General features: G+C 45.9%; 2 long non-coding RNA genes across 3 annotated transcripts; both read right to left on the bottom strand.

The window, feature by feature from the left end:
* Nucleotides 1-634: 634 nt before the first annotated feature.
* Nucleotides 635-6878, bottom strand: LOC139828482 (uncharacterized). 2 transcript variants are annotated; one of them, XR_011740156.1, is made up of 3 exons: nucleotides 5500-5752; nucleotides 4725-4954; nucleotides 635-3920 (listed from the first exon to the last, which is right to left on the bottom strand). It is a non-coding gene; the product is annotated as an uncharacterized lncRNA (long non-coding RNA). The 2 variants fall into 2 exon arrangements; XR_011740157.1 differs by lacking the exon at nucleotides 635-3920 and adding an exon at nucleotides 6172-6878 and having other exon boundaries at nucleotides 3984-4954; nucleotides 5500-5630.
* A 310-nt stretch (nucleotides 6879-7188) lies between these two features.
* Nucleotides 7189-16173, bottom strand: LOC139828536 (uncharacterized). The gene is made up of 3 exons (XR_011740227.1): nucleotides 12929-16173; nucleotides 11557-11700; nucleotides 7189-7581 (listed from the first exon to the last, which is right to left on the bottom strand). It is a non-coding gene; the product is annotated as an uncharacterized lncRNA (long non-coding RNA).
* Between the last annotated feature and the right edge of the window lie 931 nt (nucleotides 16174-17104).

Raw genomic sequence — 17104 nt, 5'->3', positions numbered from 1 at the left:
CAGCCTGGGCCAGGCTCTGTCACCCTCACCATGAACAAGTTTCTTCTCAAATTTAAGTGGAATCTCCTATGTTACAGTTTGAACCCATTGTCCCTTGTCCTACCACTGGTTGTCACCAAGAAAAGCCTGGCTCCATCCTCCTGACACTCATCCTTTTTTATCTGCAAACATCAATGAGGTCACCCCTCAGTCTCCTCTTCTCCAAGCTAAAGAGACCCAGCTCCACGTCACCACCTTCCTCGTTTCACTTATTTTGGCTTGCACTGGTGGCTTATTATCTCCATTTTCACAGCAGCGAAAATTCAGATCACGCTTCACCGTCGCGTCCAACATTCCAGAGGGTGGTCACATCTGTGCAGGTACCCAAGAACCAGGGGGGATGGACACCTGAGACAAGAGGACTTCTGCAGCTGGACCTCACCCATGGGTCTGCAGGTCCTCCAGGAGCCCCCAGGTTCCAGTGGCCTCCACAAAGGAGCCTCGAAGCATTCCCGGTTCAGAGAGGTGGCCAGACGCACCTCAAAGCAAAGAAGCCAAAGGGAATTAAGTGGATACTCATCATTAGGCATGCAAGCAACGCCTTCCCGAATCGGAGCTCAGGCAACCAAATGAAAAAAGCAAATATTTGCTGGAACGAAAATGTCAAACGCTTGGCAGCTTTCCTTGTGCCTTGTGTTTCTATTCATGGGAGCTTCGACCACTTAATAACCATCTAACTCATAGATTTTTATTATTATTATTATTACTACTATTTGGTCAGGGAGGTGGGGGCAAGTCAAGAAAGTTTTGCTTATTTCTTACTAAACAAAATTAAAAGCAAGGAGAAAATGGGGCAAAAAGAAAATACATTCACTGGTGGAGCATAAAACACTGTTTTTCAAAGTCAGCACCGGCTTCATTGAAGCTCCAAACATCACTTAAAAAAAACACAAGTCAAAGCATCTCATTTCAACACCACACAAAGAGCTGGTTTGATTTTTTACAAATTGCTACTTTCTATTGTAATTTTTGGTTGAGTTCAACACAAACCATTGCAGCTGACCTCAAGCCCTACTTCTCAACACATGCATTTATGTATGTTTTTTAAAAAAAAAAAAAAGGAGGAAAGTCTAGTTCTTCAGCCTATATTGGTGCAAAACCACTAATTTTTAGTTGTTGGCTTTCTGCTGGAGATAATCACACCAAACAAACAGCCGAATGAATCATTCTTCTCACAGGTGTATCACAAGGAAAGAGCAGAAAACCAGGCGGTGTATCAGAAAAGGAAAAATATAAAGTGTGTATAGATACAAACCACTAGAAATATGTATAGAAACAGAGCACCAGTGTCAACGCTTGAACGCTTGCGCTACTGATCCCCTCTTCACATTGAGCTTGCCCAGCTCCTGGCACCGCAGACGTGCTCCCCGTCAGCCAAAAAAACCCAATGAAGCAGCTTTGTTTTCTCGGAGGAGCCGGAGGGGCCTCCAGAACACGTGCTCGTTGCTTGGAGCCGCTCTTTGGGTTCCTTCCTTGTCGAAAGGAGCATTAGTCCTCCGGGTGACCCGGCTCTGAGGCCCGGGGAACGGGCGCTTCATTTCCTCATTAAATACTTCTGACTCATGAACCCATCAACAGCCTCGCATTGTGGCCTTTGACAGTTTGCCTCTATAAAGGTAAAGTTTGTCGAATAAATCATTTTCCGCAAACGGTTCACACGGCGTTAGTCATGTTTGTCCCTTCCTCCCAGCTCCAATAATCTGGATTGTTTTCATTGCTTTCCCCTGTATCCACATCTATCTCGAGCGAGCGAACCTGCAATTTTACCTCATCTTCCTGCAGCAGATCAAGACAGAACTGCCTGTCCTGGCCAAGAGGAACGGGTTTAAATACAATTTTCATCCTTTTCCCCTGCAAAAAACCTAAATGCCGCTAATACCCCCCTCCAGTCTCACTTGTGGCCCTCAGAGGAGTCTGACCAACACACAGAGGGACACGACTGGAAGGTTAAACCTTACTGATCATATTTAACTCAATTGCTTTTATTTATATCACTCTTCACTGGCCTTCTGTTAAACCAGCCCAACTACCTATAGCCACCCCTCATGTTCCCATACCTTTATAAGCCACAGGCAAAACAGAGGACTGGAAAATAAATAATAATAATATGATCAAGATGCTCTTAAAGGTAAACTTGAAGTTGCACACTTCTGGGCCCATGAGCAAACATCATCTTGGGGTGAGAAACCAGTTTTTGAGGAACTTCTCTATGCAAGAAGAAAATATCCTAAAGACCTAACAGCCCCCACCCCCTCCAACACCTACCATATTTCTAGGAGATCTGCACATTCATATCCAGCTGCTTAGCAGGGAAATGCTCTTTCTAAGCCATCTCCACTGTATATTTTCTTCTGACATAAATATGAATTAAGGTTATGGCCCAGTATGATCTTCCCAGGAAAAAGTGCAGATTACATCAATGTGACCCATTAAAGCAATCTTAAATACCCACTGATGGTTCATTATCGAAAGTTACTTTCCTTCCTGATGTAGAATTTATTCAATATATTGGAGAAAAAATAAGTCTCTGGGAAGGCATTGCCTGTGCACCACATTAATAAAGAGGGATAACGCAAGGGTTGGGCTTGACAAGTTGGAAGGGGAGTCTCCCTTTACCCAGGCCCGCTGGATAAATCAAAATACACCTCCTGAAGGGGCTCATGTGTGACTCATACATTCCATCAAATGCCACAACCTCATTAGATTGTTTCTGGCTGTCATTACAAAATCTTTGCCCCACTACAGGACGAGAAGTGGCACCTTGAATTGGATTTAGGTGAGAAAGTGGAGCTTGAGAAGCCTGAGGGTTGAACCTCCAGATTGTGCCACCACGTGGCCCTTGGTGGTCACGAAGACCAATGCAGGAGAGAAGGGAGGAGCTGCAAGCTTGTCCTGTGGCATCACCATGGTTCAGCAAACCCTAAAAGGCCAAGAAAAGTTGGGTACTGAGCACAGGGTGCCCTGCGCCCCCTCCCGTGCCCTCTCAACCTCCATCTCCTCTGCCTTCAACTGGGATGGGTACAGCGGCAAAAACAGGGCTGCCAGCTCAGCACAGGAATCCTCCGCTCCGCACCCACAGCCTGGCACATCACCTTGCCCGTCACAGCAGGTTTATCATCCCTCTATGTTCCTCAGATCTGAAAAGCAACCCCCTTCTCCAGGACATCCTTGCATCCATAGAAAACCCACCCCAAAGGGCCAAGAGGCTCCTGTGGGCACCTTTCACACCACTTATAGCAGAGAGGAAGGGTGTCCTGAATCATTTAGAGGCTGGAAGGTGAGACGTGGCACATCTTCCATTCCGTTAATTCACAGTATTGACAAAACATAAAATATTAACACCGGAGAGTACAGGATTCTCCTTAAAGAGACTGATTGGCAAAGGCTGGGAGCGGCTCCTTTGCCGTGCAGAACCAGTCAGGGAAAAAGTCTTCAGCATCAGGCGGGGAGTTTTGTCGCAGGAGGAAGGGTTTGCCCTCTTCCTCCTCCTCGCACTGGGAAACAGGTGACATCTGCCCACGGGGAAAGAGTAGAGGGAGTCAGGACCAAACCAAAGCCTACATTTTGCTCCCCAAAATAAAACTTCCCGGTGGGTCAGCTTCTTCATTCACTCTAACTTCCTTCCAATCTTCTGTGTTCATCATGCATCTAATTAATGATTCAGATCATTAACGGTTTTGGAGCAGAAATTCTCTTCCCATCTCTAAAGTGACCATGCCAATCCTTAGCCCTAATTTTAAACAACATATTTTGTTTAAGCTTTCTGGGGAGAAAACAGCTTGAGAGCAAAGACTTTTCTGTCTCTTTGCGAGACAATGACTCAGAACGTTATCAGCAGATCTCAACGCACCTTCGTCTGCGAGGAGGTTCTCTCCAACCACCTATAAATGTGCACAGGACCACAATCAATACATGTTAATTAAGCTGTAGCCCACTCCAATTAAAACTATAGGATCTGAAGGACAGACATTTATTTTTGTCAGTAAACTAATTTTAGCGTCCATTAACTTTAGCTTTAATTTTTTAATTATGTATCGCTTTAATGATAAATAATTCCTCTCATTACAGAGGAAACATATGGAAGAACAAGATAAAATGGGAGAGAGTTGGACCCGGTGAGGAATATGTTCCCCGGCGCTTCCTTCTCTTGCAGCACATCAGTAACCCCATTTATGTTGGCAAACCGGGCACTTTTGAGAATGTGGCTGGTGAGTGCGGTGCTGGAATAAGAACAGACATTCTCTGAGTGTCTCACCTCCTTCTCGGCTGGGAACACGAAAGCTTGGCTGTGAAATCGCAGTGCTTTAGAACAGCTGAAACTCTGCACACGCTACCAAAATAAACACTTTTCCGCAGAAATAAAAATATTCCCAAATTAACAGTTTTGTGTTGTGTTGTTCGTTTCTTCGTTTGTTTTTTGATTTTTTATTTATCTAGAACAGGGCAGGTTGTTCGGCAGATTAACCCTTTCTGTGCATAACACAGCACAAAGTGTTGATTTTTCAAAGTGAAGTTTGCGCAGTGTCCTGCACTCGGCCTTAAATCCTCCCCGGCTTGGGTACAGCAGTTAATTAAATAAGGAGCAGACCAGCAATATTTAGGCCTTCTTTTCCCATGTGGCCAATGATTGGGGCTGGTGCAGAGAAGGGTTTTAACCCTCAGTGTCTTCATCCCAAGGAACTTACCTATCAGTGTCCATCACATCCGTGCTGTGAATTCTCTCTGCTCCACCTCAGTGCAAAACTAAGCAAATATCCCGACAGCTTTTCCTTCTACATGAAGCAGAACACTGAGCGTCTGGCACTCTAAACGGCTCTCTCTGAGATCAGCAGCTCTTCACCCCGCAAACTGCATCAGCGTGGCCAGGATGCTGCATACACAGCAGCGCTGCATACTGAGCCTCCTCCGCACCCTGCTAGAAAAGCACGAGGTCTCAACCTTTGGGGAGCTTTAGACTTGCAGTGCAATTATTGTTTCTTCTTACCATATTTCTTCCCTTGAAACAACTACTCCGGGCAGGGAGAGTCCCCTCTGAGCGCTGTTGCAGAGGGCTCAGCACCAGCACGATGCGCAGGCACCGTTCCTGCAGATGCCTCTCCACTGCCTTTCCTCCAAAACATTAGTACTGGGGCCAGGAAAAATCTAGGTCTAAACTCCACTCTTCTATTAATTTAGAAAATTAAAATCAATCCCCTTTTCAAGTTAGGTCTTATTTTGCTATTTGTCCTGTACTAATTAGAATCTTTTTATATACTTTTCAGTTCAGGGACCAGCCTGACCAGGAGCTTTGGAGGTAACCCAGGGCTCCTAATAGCCAGACAAGTCATCACCACTGGCACACACTTTAAGCAGAGAGTCCTGGCTGCCTCAGAGCCAAAATCCACTTCTTCCAGCTCCTCTGCCTCTTGGCATCTCCTGCCAGTGCCAAAATTAAGTGTATTCCCTTCTCGAGATCTGTACCTTTGGCGAAGGGACTCATCCTGCTGCCTGTGCTTCCCGGTATCAGTATTTCATACCAATAGGAGATAACCCAGTTCTCTGAGCAGGTGGAGGGGCAGATCAGCAGCTTGGAAAAACCTCTTCAGCAGGACCTACATAACAGTCAGAAGGGGAATGGGGCAGTCAAAGAGACACCATGCAAAACAATCTTGTGTTTCCTTAACTACTGCAGGTATTCAAGCATTTAAACCAAAACAAAAAAAAAAGGGCTTTCTCCCCATTTATCTATTAGCTCTTCTTCCATACAACTGTGCCGGTGCATTCCCATATTTATGGCATCTGTGCATGTTGCTATAGAGATAATTAATTAATGCAACATAATAAAGTCAGCAGTTTTACTACTTTGCAGGTTAACATGGGACTGGAAATAGAGTAGGGAGGATAGAAAGCCTTCTAAAAAGCAGTGTATTTTTAACAATCCTCCAAGCACTGGGCCTGAAAATCATTTCAACAGTACATGAAATGTGCCACATTTGGTATAATCACTGTCACTAGGAGCCCAAAGAAGAATTAGAAAAACAGCAATAAAGATGAATGAAGGTTCAGCCAAACAATTGCAGGTGGAGGAGAAGGTTCCCCAAGCGCCCACAACTTTTCCTCTTAACTTGACAAAAATACGCACCCAGAGCTCACCAGGTATTTGGCCAAAGATGCTACAAGCCATGATGTCTTACTGCTGGCTAAACCCAGATACTCAGGGCCTTTTTCCAAGAGTTTTCCACTGTTGGTCACTCCAAAAATCATCTTTCCAGGGCTGTCTTTGTCTGTTATGGAGGAGGAGGTGAAGGCAGGTGGAAAGCAGCTCCTCCTCGCAGCACCTCATGCTGAGAAGGGGGTTGAGACAGCCTCGAGATGCGACTTGATGACACGCTCAACCACGAGCCAGTAGCCTTTCCCAGCTGCTCATCAAAGCCACATTTTGCTGCCTGTCCCCAGCAGGCCACACGAGCAGTCAGGAGGTGAGACCAGAAACTCTCACCTCTCAGCCATGGCTGCCTTCTGACAGGCACGTTGACATTTACAGCTGACAAGGTCATTGGTGACTTGTCAGTGTGTCCAAACAAGACTACTCTCTGATGAGAGCTCTATCTCTACCGAGGTGCTTGCCTTCCTACCAAGAACTAGGCTGAAAAAGGGAAAGAAAAGATGTTGTAGAGCATTCAAGTAGGTGCCACACTTGCAGTTCGGTCTAAACTCTACCTTCTATTAATTTAGAAAATTAAAATCAATCCCCTTCTCAAGTTAGGCCTTATTTTCCTATTTGTCCTGAACTAATTAGAATCTTTTTATACACTTTTCAGTTCAGGGTCTCTGTCTTCTGAGGTTAGAAAGAAGAAAGCAGCACGGATTAAATTAGGTCGCTTAACCCTCAGGACGCCATCGTTCCTCAGCAAAGGTTCCTCCGCACACAATGAAGTGAAGGGGAAACGCTTTCAGAGAAGGACACATGCAGAATAAATGAGCAAAATGCTGTGTTTGGGGACAAAAGTGACATCATGAAGCAGCATTTGACTTCCACAACCATGAAGGCTTTTGTCATGTTGTGGTACTTACAGTACCATGCCAGAATTGAAGACACCCACGCTTTTCAGAGAACTGTAAAGCAAAAAAAACACACCCAACAAAATTATAAAAAAATGTAAAAAGACCTTTTAGCAGAAAAATCAGAAGGCCAGAATACGGCTGCCCAGTTTACAAGCCACCTCTTCAACACCCATTTTAATAAAAGCACGCTGCATTTACGTTGCATTCATGTACAACACAGTTGAGAAAAATCAGAACACAAACTATCCAAGTATTAAATGTATTACGATCTCTTTGGAGTCTTCAGCATCAGCTCCCAATTCTTTACAGGCTCAGCTACTTTCAATAGGATAAATTGCAAGGAGTCATTAAAATCCAGAGCTTTATTGCGTACCATCTGCAGGCAGAGTCGGAGCTGTTTTCCTGGCAGGCTGCTGCTCTGACCTGTTGCAAGAATCCTCCACATCTGTCTGCAACACACTCCCCAGGGAGATGCATCCACCATAGGGGTCACTTGAGCTGCAGAAAGAGAGTGGCAGAAGCCTGTTAGACAATTTTCCCCGAGACAATTCAAATGGTAATATCTAAGCCACCAAAGTGTCTGCTTGATCCGCACAGAACAAACCAAAAAACCACCACCTGAGCAAACCCCACTCTTGCAATCACAAGGTGCTGCTGCACAGGTTTGAACCGGAATAAAGGAGAGAACACATTTTTCCTAAACCTAGATGACAATCCAACTCAAATAGCAGAGACCAGAAATCATCTGTGGTGAGAGTAACAATGGGCAATTTAGCTTGATTATATCCTTGCAGATCTTCTTATTTATAACAGTTTGCATTATTCTGAATGCAAACTGTTGTGGTGGTTTTTTTTCATGTGCATCAGCTCTCACAAGCAAAAGTTGTCATTAGCTCCTGATTAAAAGAGGTTTTAAATAAGGAGTGGAAACAAGCCCAGACAAAGAAGTGGTGCTGCACCCTGGTCCTGCTGTACCACACCGACTGCTGCAAATACCAGTTGCATTCACTGTTTGGAGTCCACTAAACTTTTCTCTTATAGGAAAGATAAAACTGGGAATACTGGGAGAAAAAAAAAAAAAAAAGAAGATAATTAAAAAAACCACAGAGAAAACAGGTAAATAAATAAGCAACCATGGGGTTTGGGTGTCCAAGAGGGTCCTGGTAGTTCATACCTGTAACAGACACATAAGTTTGCCCACAGATGCGGCAAATAAATTAAATAAGCTTCACTAGTGAGAGCTTGACCTTTTCCATCTTCCCTCCAGCAGAAATCAAGCTCCAACAGGGACCAAAAACAGGGTTAGAAATAGCAAAGATAATAAAGAAGACTGAAGACAGGCAGGTGAAAGGACAACCTCAAGAAAATCTGAGATATTGCAAGTCACCCTCTATTGCCAAAACACCCCTAGACATCATCCATCCCACTGAAATACTGGCAGCGGGGGATGTGACCAAGTGAGGCCAGGAGCTCTGTTTCAATGCTGAGAGAAGGACCCTGCTCAGCTTTATGTGTTAGAACTGCTGATTTTGGCACGGGTGTGCGCTGCGTCTCTTCCAGCAGAACAGAAGTCTCCTCCAGCAAGGCGCGGGCAGACACCAAACAAGATTACTTTGAATTTTCCAGCCTTAACAGCATCCAGGCCACAGGAAACAGCACTGATTGCTTCAAGTTGCAGGTCCCTAACCTCGGCGATGGCCAAGCCACAGCCTTTAGGGGACACTTGCACTGCACAGCCACTGATTCCGCCAGCTGATGGAGAACCCAAGCCAACGCCCAGCTGGTCAATCACATTAGCACTGCCTGGGTTATCCAGCTTCTGATTAATTAGCCAGCAATGAGCACCACAGGGAGATGACAGAGCAGCACCTGTGGACAGGATGACACCAGCTTGGTTCATCCAGTCTTCAGCAGGTACCAGTTTACAGATGCAGCTTTTAGTCAAGACGAGAGGAAAGGGGACAGAGAGGAGGGGACCCTCCACCTTCGCATCTTTCCTGAGCGTACGGGAGCTGAGGGCTTGCTGGCGAGCAAAACTGCTGCTCAGAGGAGCTCACGGCTGCTCTCTCCAACCCCACAGCTGCGTTCACACTAATGCACTGCTTCAAGATCAGCGTAAGGAAGAAATTATTTACCCTGAGGGTGGTGAGAGCCTGGCCCAGGTTGGCCAGAGAGGTGGTGGATGAACCATCCCTGGAGACATCCCAGGCCAGGCTGGACGGGGCTCTGAGCAACCTGAGCTGGTGAAGATGTCCCTGCTCATGGCAGGGGTGGCACTGGATGAGTTTCGAATGTCCCTTCAACCCAAAGTATTCTGTGATTCTATGATTTGAGATCACCTTCCCATCCCGAACAGCACAGGTACTCAACCCTCGTCAGCGGGCAAAAGCTAACTTCAATAAATGCAAAGCAATTCCATTTGACACTGTCTTCTAAATGCAACATTTAATTAACTCTACTGGGGCTTCTTTCACTCTCACTGCTGGTGTTTCCATGCCACCGAGGTTAGGAAAACACATTCTCCCTTTGCACAGAGGGGCCCTGGCTTTCCTTCCCTGCTTCATGCTGGCGTTACATTAACCAGAGCCCAAACCCTCGGGCACACGGAGCACGGCCCCACAACAGAAAACCTCAGAAACCTGTCACCAGCCAGGAGGTTGTACTGCTCTGCTGACCCTCGCTTGGACTCCAACCCAACCGCTTGGCAGGGCTCAGGTATTTGAGCAGAAACCAAGCTGCGCTCCCCATAAGAGCCAACGCTTAGTAGCAGTAACGCTAAGTCTCTGAAAACAGAGGAAAAAAGTAAAGGTGGGGGTGGGGGGACAAGAACCAAAACCAGATGTTTCTAAGCAGCTGGCATCACTGTTCTCCCAAGTTGCTGATCAACGCAAACACTGCGGATTGGCCGCCCCCCCTTCCTGCTCACTGAGAACTCCAATCAGTTCTGCTGGGTTTAATCATCTTCTCCCTTTAAATACTAAACTAGGGGGAGGAGAGGGAAAAGATTTATTCATGTCACTAACTCTCAAAAAAATGTTTAGCGTGCTAAAATAACCTGGGCTCTTCAACTGCAAGGGAAAATTAAACTAAAAAAAAGAGAAAGAGAAAACACCCAGGGGAGAGGGAACTGTGAGAACAACAGCTCTGCATGAGGGGCACGGACATGCCTGGGTAGACAGTGACATGAGCATACACGAGGTCTTCTAGCAGATATTTACAGGGAGATGCAGCGAAAGCCGAGCAGCAGGGAAGGAGGGAATGTTTTGCTTGACTTAGCTCAGCTATTTGAGCGGCGCTTTGCTGTTTTGGACAGAGCTGAGAACGTACTTTTCTCTTTGTGTTTTTAACGCAGAGCTTTGTGGGACTCGTGCCAAAGCCCAGCACTTACTCCACAGTCTGCAGAGCAGCTCACCCAGCCCTGGCCTGTGGTGGTGGGACCACCCTTCTCCAAAACATCTTCAGAGAGTGAAACAGACCACAGAAGCAAGACTGCAAGGTGTTCTCCTGGATGGAGAAAGGTCGGGGATGCAGGAGGCTCTAGAGGTAGCTGCAAAAACCCTCAGCATAACAGGAAAACCAGGTTTTGGAGCATTACTGAAACACATCTCCAGTTCTGACACACAGCTCCTTGCAATAAGGCATCAAAAATGTTTAAGCAAACTGGCAGGAGTCCATCAAGGGCTATTCAACACCAAATTACAGATTCACTTCTAGCTTAGGAAGCCCTTAAGCTGCAAAATATCCCAGGCTGGAAGAGGGCAAAAAAATAATTGGCTGATGGGCACATTTCAGTAGCACAGGGGCTGTGAGGTTGTTGGTGTGGTCCCAAGAAGCACGTCCCCTTGTGGGGGGACCCACGGCCAGCTGTACCCATAGCTACAAGCCCCTTCGCCACCTGCAGCAGGTGACTGAGGGCAGGCACAGCGGAGACGCAACCTGGCCCACACTGAGCATCCCGTTCTCCAGCGCACCCACAGGACAGCATTGCTCAGGCTGGACACGAGGAAGAAGTTTTCACGATGAGGGTGGTGAGTACCTGTCCCAGGTTGGCCAGAGAAGTGGTGGATGAACCATCCCTGGAGACATCCCAGGCCAGGCTGGACAGGGCTCTGAGCAACCTGAGCTGGTGAAGATGTCCCTGCTCGTGGCAGGGGTGGCACTGGGTGAGCATGGAAGGTCCCTTCCAAGCCAAACCATTCAATGACAGCAATTGTGCACAGAAATAAGGGTCACTTTGCTGAAGCAGGGCCCTAAAGACAGCCTTTCCAGAGTGGACATACTATATTCTTCCAGGATGAAGAACAACTTGAAATGAAAATATCCCAGCCCCCTCTACAATTCTCTCAAGTCTTCTCACACAACCCAACCTGTCTCCTTCCTTTCCTACAAGCTTCCACCCTTTTACACTGCTGCCCACAGCTGGAATCCTGCACAGATCCTTTTCTTTTTGGTGTTTTTGAGCACGTTCCAAACCTTTTGGAGCAATCCTGTGCTTCAGCTGTTATTTCTCAGCCTGGGAGACACTCTGCTGGTGGGATGTGACAGCACAGCGAAGGCGCAGGGGGAGCCCAAGCGGTGGCTCGCAGCTCCGGTTTGAGGTTCAGAGCCAACAGCCACCTGCAGAAAACAATTCAACTGCAGAATCAACCACCAGCAGCGCAGCCCGCCCCTGATTTTCTTGCTGTCCTCAGGTATCCTGGAGCTGCTCAGCACCTGGGAAAGCTAAGAGGTCTCTCTAGATAAATCACCACAAAGCCATCTTATAATGGATAATACTGATATAGCTGAGTCCAGTAACAAACTGTGTTCTGCTAGAAACCACGCCTTTCATTGCAGTCCTTAGGGGACAAACCACACAATAAAATTCCCTCCTGTCAGAATTAAACCTGTTATAAGAAAACAAACTCAACTGCTGCACAACATCCTTCAATATTCCAGTTTTCACGATCCAGAAGTGGCCGAACCATCTCATTTAGCAGAACCCAGGGACACTGGACTAGAAGATCTAGATGATCTCCAGAGGTCCCTTCCAACCCCAACCATTCTGTGATTCTGTGCAGGATGCTCCGGCCAGGCGGCTGCACGCATGGGCACACCAGGAAGCAATTATTCTGTGACAACCGGTGCCTCGTATGTTATTCCGGTAGCAGGACGTCATTCCAGCTCCACCTGCAGGCATTTCTGCTGGAGAGAAAGCCTTGAAGGTTAGATGGGAAAGGTGTTGCTCGGCTAAGCAAGTAGGCTGAGGTAGGTGGGGAGGAGAAGGAAGCTGCACAAAACTACTATTAAATAGCTTGGAGAGTCAAGGGGTTTGGGTTCCTTGGTATAATCCCACAGAAAACGCTGAATGCAGCTTGCCAAGAGCGTCTTCTAGCAACCTCCGTGAATTCTCTGCTCTGCGTTCGGTATCTCTGCACAGTTTGGCAGCTGAAGTCTCCAGAAGGAAACATTTGGTGAAACTGAATTTTACAGGAATATTGGAGAATGTTTGCAAAATAAAATCTGAATTGACAGAAGAGGAAATCCATGATGCAAATGCCATTCCTAAAACATTACCCCTTTAAAAGAGGAAACAGACAATTAGTACATCCTTGTAAAATTATCCACCTCTCTAATTACAGGTTTTAAACACCAGGAACTTACTGTGTTTTAGAATCTACAGACAAAAGAATAAAAGTCATCTGGCAAATAATCACAAATGGGAACACAAGAAAACTGTGGTCATCTCCAAAATATTACACCTAGAGAAAGTAAAAGTAAGTCATGACAATAAATTGAGACGAGGTGTACATCAAACACATCAACAATGGTCTAGAGGAACAAACGTCCCACAGAAAGGACTCACCTGGAGCCACCCAACGGGGGAGAAGTCAAACTGGAATTCATTGCCTGGTAGGAATGGCTTCTGCAGGAGGCTGCTTCTCATCGGACAAGAAGAGCGCAGCTCACGGAGAAGCACATTGCCATGGCAGAGCTGCAGAGGCTCCAAGGCAGCTGCTGGGCTTTGAGCTGGAGAGAAAACCCAGACAGGCAACTGTGCAACCCATGGTGAGGGGGAATCAAGTGATGCTTCGAGCAATCTGACATGATCTGAGCATCAAGCTCTGGCTGAAAGAAGCAGCAAGCCAGACGGTTTCATAAGCAACCCATCCTATGAATGGGGAACACTTAAGAGGTAAAAACAAAGACCTTCAAGTGCTTTTCCCACCCTCAAGCTTACTAGATTCCAAACAAAAAAGCTTAGAATCTGCACAATTTAAAACCCAAACATTTAAATGTTATCCATACAACACCACCAAGGAAAGGTATGGCTCATAGGAGAAACCCCTGTAGATAAAAACCAGCACAACAGGACCTGGATGCGGGAGACAGGAGAGGTCACAGCGTGGATCGCAGCCCAGAGTGAAGGGAGGCAGCAAATGAGCCACACGCGAGAAACAAAGACAACTGCCACCTCGAGCTGAGAACATATCTGTAATAGATCTATAAAGATGCCAATCTCCTGTTTAGATCATGGATAAATACCTGTGCAGCTGCATCAAAATTCTGCATCAAGCTCCTGAGAAAACCCCACACCAGAGATTTCTCTGCTCCCGTCTCCATATGAATCCACTGCAAAGCTGGACTAAATGCCTCTTTTCCTCTCTACAGCTAACAATACAAGGCCTTAATGCCGTGCATTTTATCTGAATTATCAGCATTTGCCTGGTTTTACCTGTGGGGACAGCAATCATGGAAGAAAAAATAATACAAAAAAAGGAGGAAAAATCCCATACAGTTTCTTCAAAGGCTGGAAATGTCTCGCAGCCCCGGTTGTTACACTGTGATTTTCTTGCATCTCTATTCAAACAGAAAAGCAACACGGGAAGAGTCGAAATGTAACGCGGCAGCAGACTGACCAAGGAAAGGTTTGCTGGAAAAGCATAAAAATGACTGAGGAACAGAGCAGAACCCACTGAGCAAAACCAACAGCATCCTCTGTCTCAATTGCCCTAAGCTGAACTGGTTTTACCAGCTTTGTAAGCCCAGTTTAGGCTTGTAGGAGACCCCAGGCAACACCGTTCAATCTGAGTGAGAAATGAGCCTTTTGCCCAATACTGGCTTAGTAGTAGTCTCCGAGAAAGCAAGAATGCCTATGATATTAATGCCCGTATGTGTGCCAATATACCAACAGATTGATGGTATCCTTCTTAAGTAATGTGAGAAGCCAGGATTAATTCAGTCTCAGCCCAAAAGGCCAAGCAGGCTCTAGACCAAACAAGACGCATGGAAATTAAGGCCCAGGTTGAGGTGACTGGAACATCCCCTGGGAACACAAACCATTCCTGTCCCACAATCACCTCCAAGCACCCTTGAAAAGGCACCAGGGAGCACCAGGAGCATCATTATGAAGAATCAATGAAAAACTGCGGGAATCAAGAGAAGGTGCAATTCCACCCAGTGTTCAACTCCTCCATCCCAAGGCTTTTTTTTTGTGGATCAGTACTTTCTGCCCATGAGCAATGATAAAACAACTGATTAAACTTTAACGGGGGACTGCTCTTTGAAGCAGAGGAGAGACACAGCGGGGAAGGGATGCATTATTTAAAGAAGGGTTGGTGTTTTCCACCCCAGCAGCCACCATGAGGTTGCCAGGCAGAGTACAGTACACCACCCAGCCCAAATCCAAGCGCCCCGAGATTAACATTACACGGTAATGTATGCTTAAATAATCCATTTAGTGCATCTTCCCATTGGAACTTTAACAAGGCACAAGTTTTACAGCTGATCTTTCGGATCTTTGAGTTTTTTTAAGGCACGCCAAGAAGAGTCTCACCTAAGTTTATTTCTTCCATCAGGGGACTAAACAGATCTTTTCACATAAAATTACCTATCAGATGGTGCCTATAAAAACATGCAGCTGTAAACGTCCCAGCTTCAACCCCGCAGCTGAAAGTTATCACAAAAATTACAGTTCTACAGCAAAACGGCTATGTGCAATAGGTTTTATACCTGTCTGGAAAGCTTTTCCATCAATGCTGCATTATCACATACACTACAGCCCCCGCCATGCGCTCAAGCGGGGTTCTGCTGTCCACGCGCAGCACACACTGCCTATCATTTAAAACCAACGTTTCTCACTTTTTTTGTTAATCAAAGAAGAATTAATCTCTGGAGGGGAAGTCCCAAAACATGCACAGACCGTCTCCCGCAGCATTGACACAATAGTTTTCATTTGCAAGTTGAACTTCAATGCCCAATATTCATTTATCAACATTAAGCTAGCTTCCCCTCCCCTCTTTTGCTCTCACAAGCATTCTTCTTGTCTGGTTTTAAGTGGGCTCATGGCTGTATGTGTAGTGCTATTCTGCTCCTTTTACTTGGAGAACAGTTCCCCAGATGACCCCCCTGAACTTCCCTGACCTTATCCCCTGTGACAGGGTTGCCTGTTGTAGGCAGCATTATTAAAGACGAAAAAGAGTAGAATCAGACTTTGAAAAAGGCTCCCATTCAGGGAGATCCATTATCATTAATGGCATGCCTCCCAGAATCTATTCTTCATTTCTTTTTCATTTTCAAATGTCAATGCGTGTTGTCAGAACGCAATTGTTTTCCTTAATCATCCGCAGCAGTGAAGTAGAAAGTGTTCATCCTTGCGGTGTGGAAAAGTCACTCGCCTTATTCATACCACACTCCGTTTCAAGAGGATGTTTTCCAGGCTGGGTTTGTCCTCAAGAATCAAGGCACACACACTCATCTTCGGCACGAGCCTGTGGGAGTAATCAAGATCCTCCTACCAGGAAATTCGGGTTTGTTTGCTGGGGTTGGCACTGGAGGAGTATGAGGACACGTGCCAGAGAACCCTGAAGGGAAAAGCATCTAGGAAATGGGGAGTCTCTTACTCTAAGCTTGGGAACTAGGAGAACAATCGGGGCGTTGCCATCGTCTTGATTTTCATCAGGAACTGGAAACTTCACTCTGCTCCGTTTACTACTTCTCAAGAGCTGCTCCTTGGTGCAACAGCTACATCAAATCCTTTCACTTGGGTAATTGTTGGGTTTCTCCCCCCAGCAATCACAAAGAGAAGCTGCTGAAAGGTACAGGCAACACACTCCTTAAAGAGCTGTTGACAGCTCCCAGGAAACTTTTACATTTCAAATGCATTCTGCCCACATTTCCTATATTTTCTGTGGTTCTTAAGCTCCTCAATTTAGCACACAAAGCTATTTGCATGAAAATAGCATCTTGAGAGTTTCTTATGGAAGACTTACAATGCCTTTCTTTAAAAAAAACACCGCATAATTGTGGAATTATGTGTCGAACATCTCAGGTAGCTGGGGTAAGAGGAGAATGAAGCACAAAACTGATTGCAAACATTTTTCTTTCATTTTAAATCCCATCAAGGTCTCATTCTCCAGCTGCCACTCACGATGGTACTCCTGGATACATTAATCTAGTACCATTATAGTTCTCTAAAGGCAAGGAGCACTTTTATTAAAGCAAAGACAAATTAATTTAATCGTTTGACTGTCTGTGTTTCTAAAAATACACGTGGACTTCCTCTTGACCTGCAGGTGAGAAAAATCTATATTGGTTTATTCTTGGACTAAACCCACTCCCCAAAGAAAGATAAAACATCCTGTATCTCGTAAGCACCCCTTTCCTAAAGCCCCGGAGAAATGGCTGGGACCTACGATGCATCTGACAGGTCAGCAGAGGATTAGCTGAGGGATGAAATCTGTTTCCAGATGAGATGGTCCTACGCAAATCCACCAGACCATGAACTCCGCCACGACTGTGATTTGCAAGAGGAGAAGCGCTATCCAAGCAAGGAGATCACCTTTCAGGTAGCCAGCAATCATGTCACTTATGGTTGTTGCTCTTGCAATTGACACGTTAAGTTGCACACGGTAGTAAGCAGGCAATTAGCATTGCACCGTGCTCCAGAGAGGAAAAAAGCAGTATACTTACCAGATTTTTACATTTGCTGCTGTTGCAGAGCACATTGCAAGCGCCGTCTCACAAAGAGATGTCTCCCAGT

Source organism: Patagioenas fasciata, chromosome 8 (genome assembly GCF_037038585.1).
Source record: "Patagioenas fasciata isolate bPatFas1 chromosome 8, bPatFas1.hap1, whole genome shotgun sequence".
Taxonomy (NCBI): Eukaryota; Metazoa; Chordata; class Aves; order Columbiformes; family Columbidae; genus Patagioenas; species Patagioenas fasciata.
This window is presented reverse-complemented; position numbering and strand designations above follow the sequence as displayed.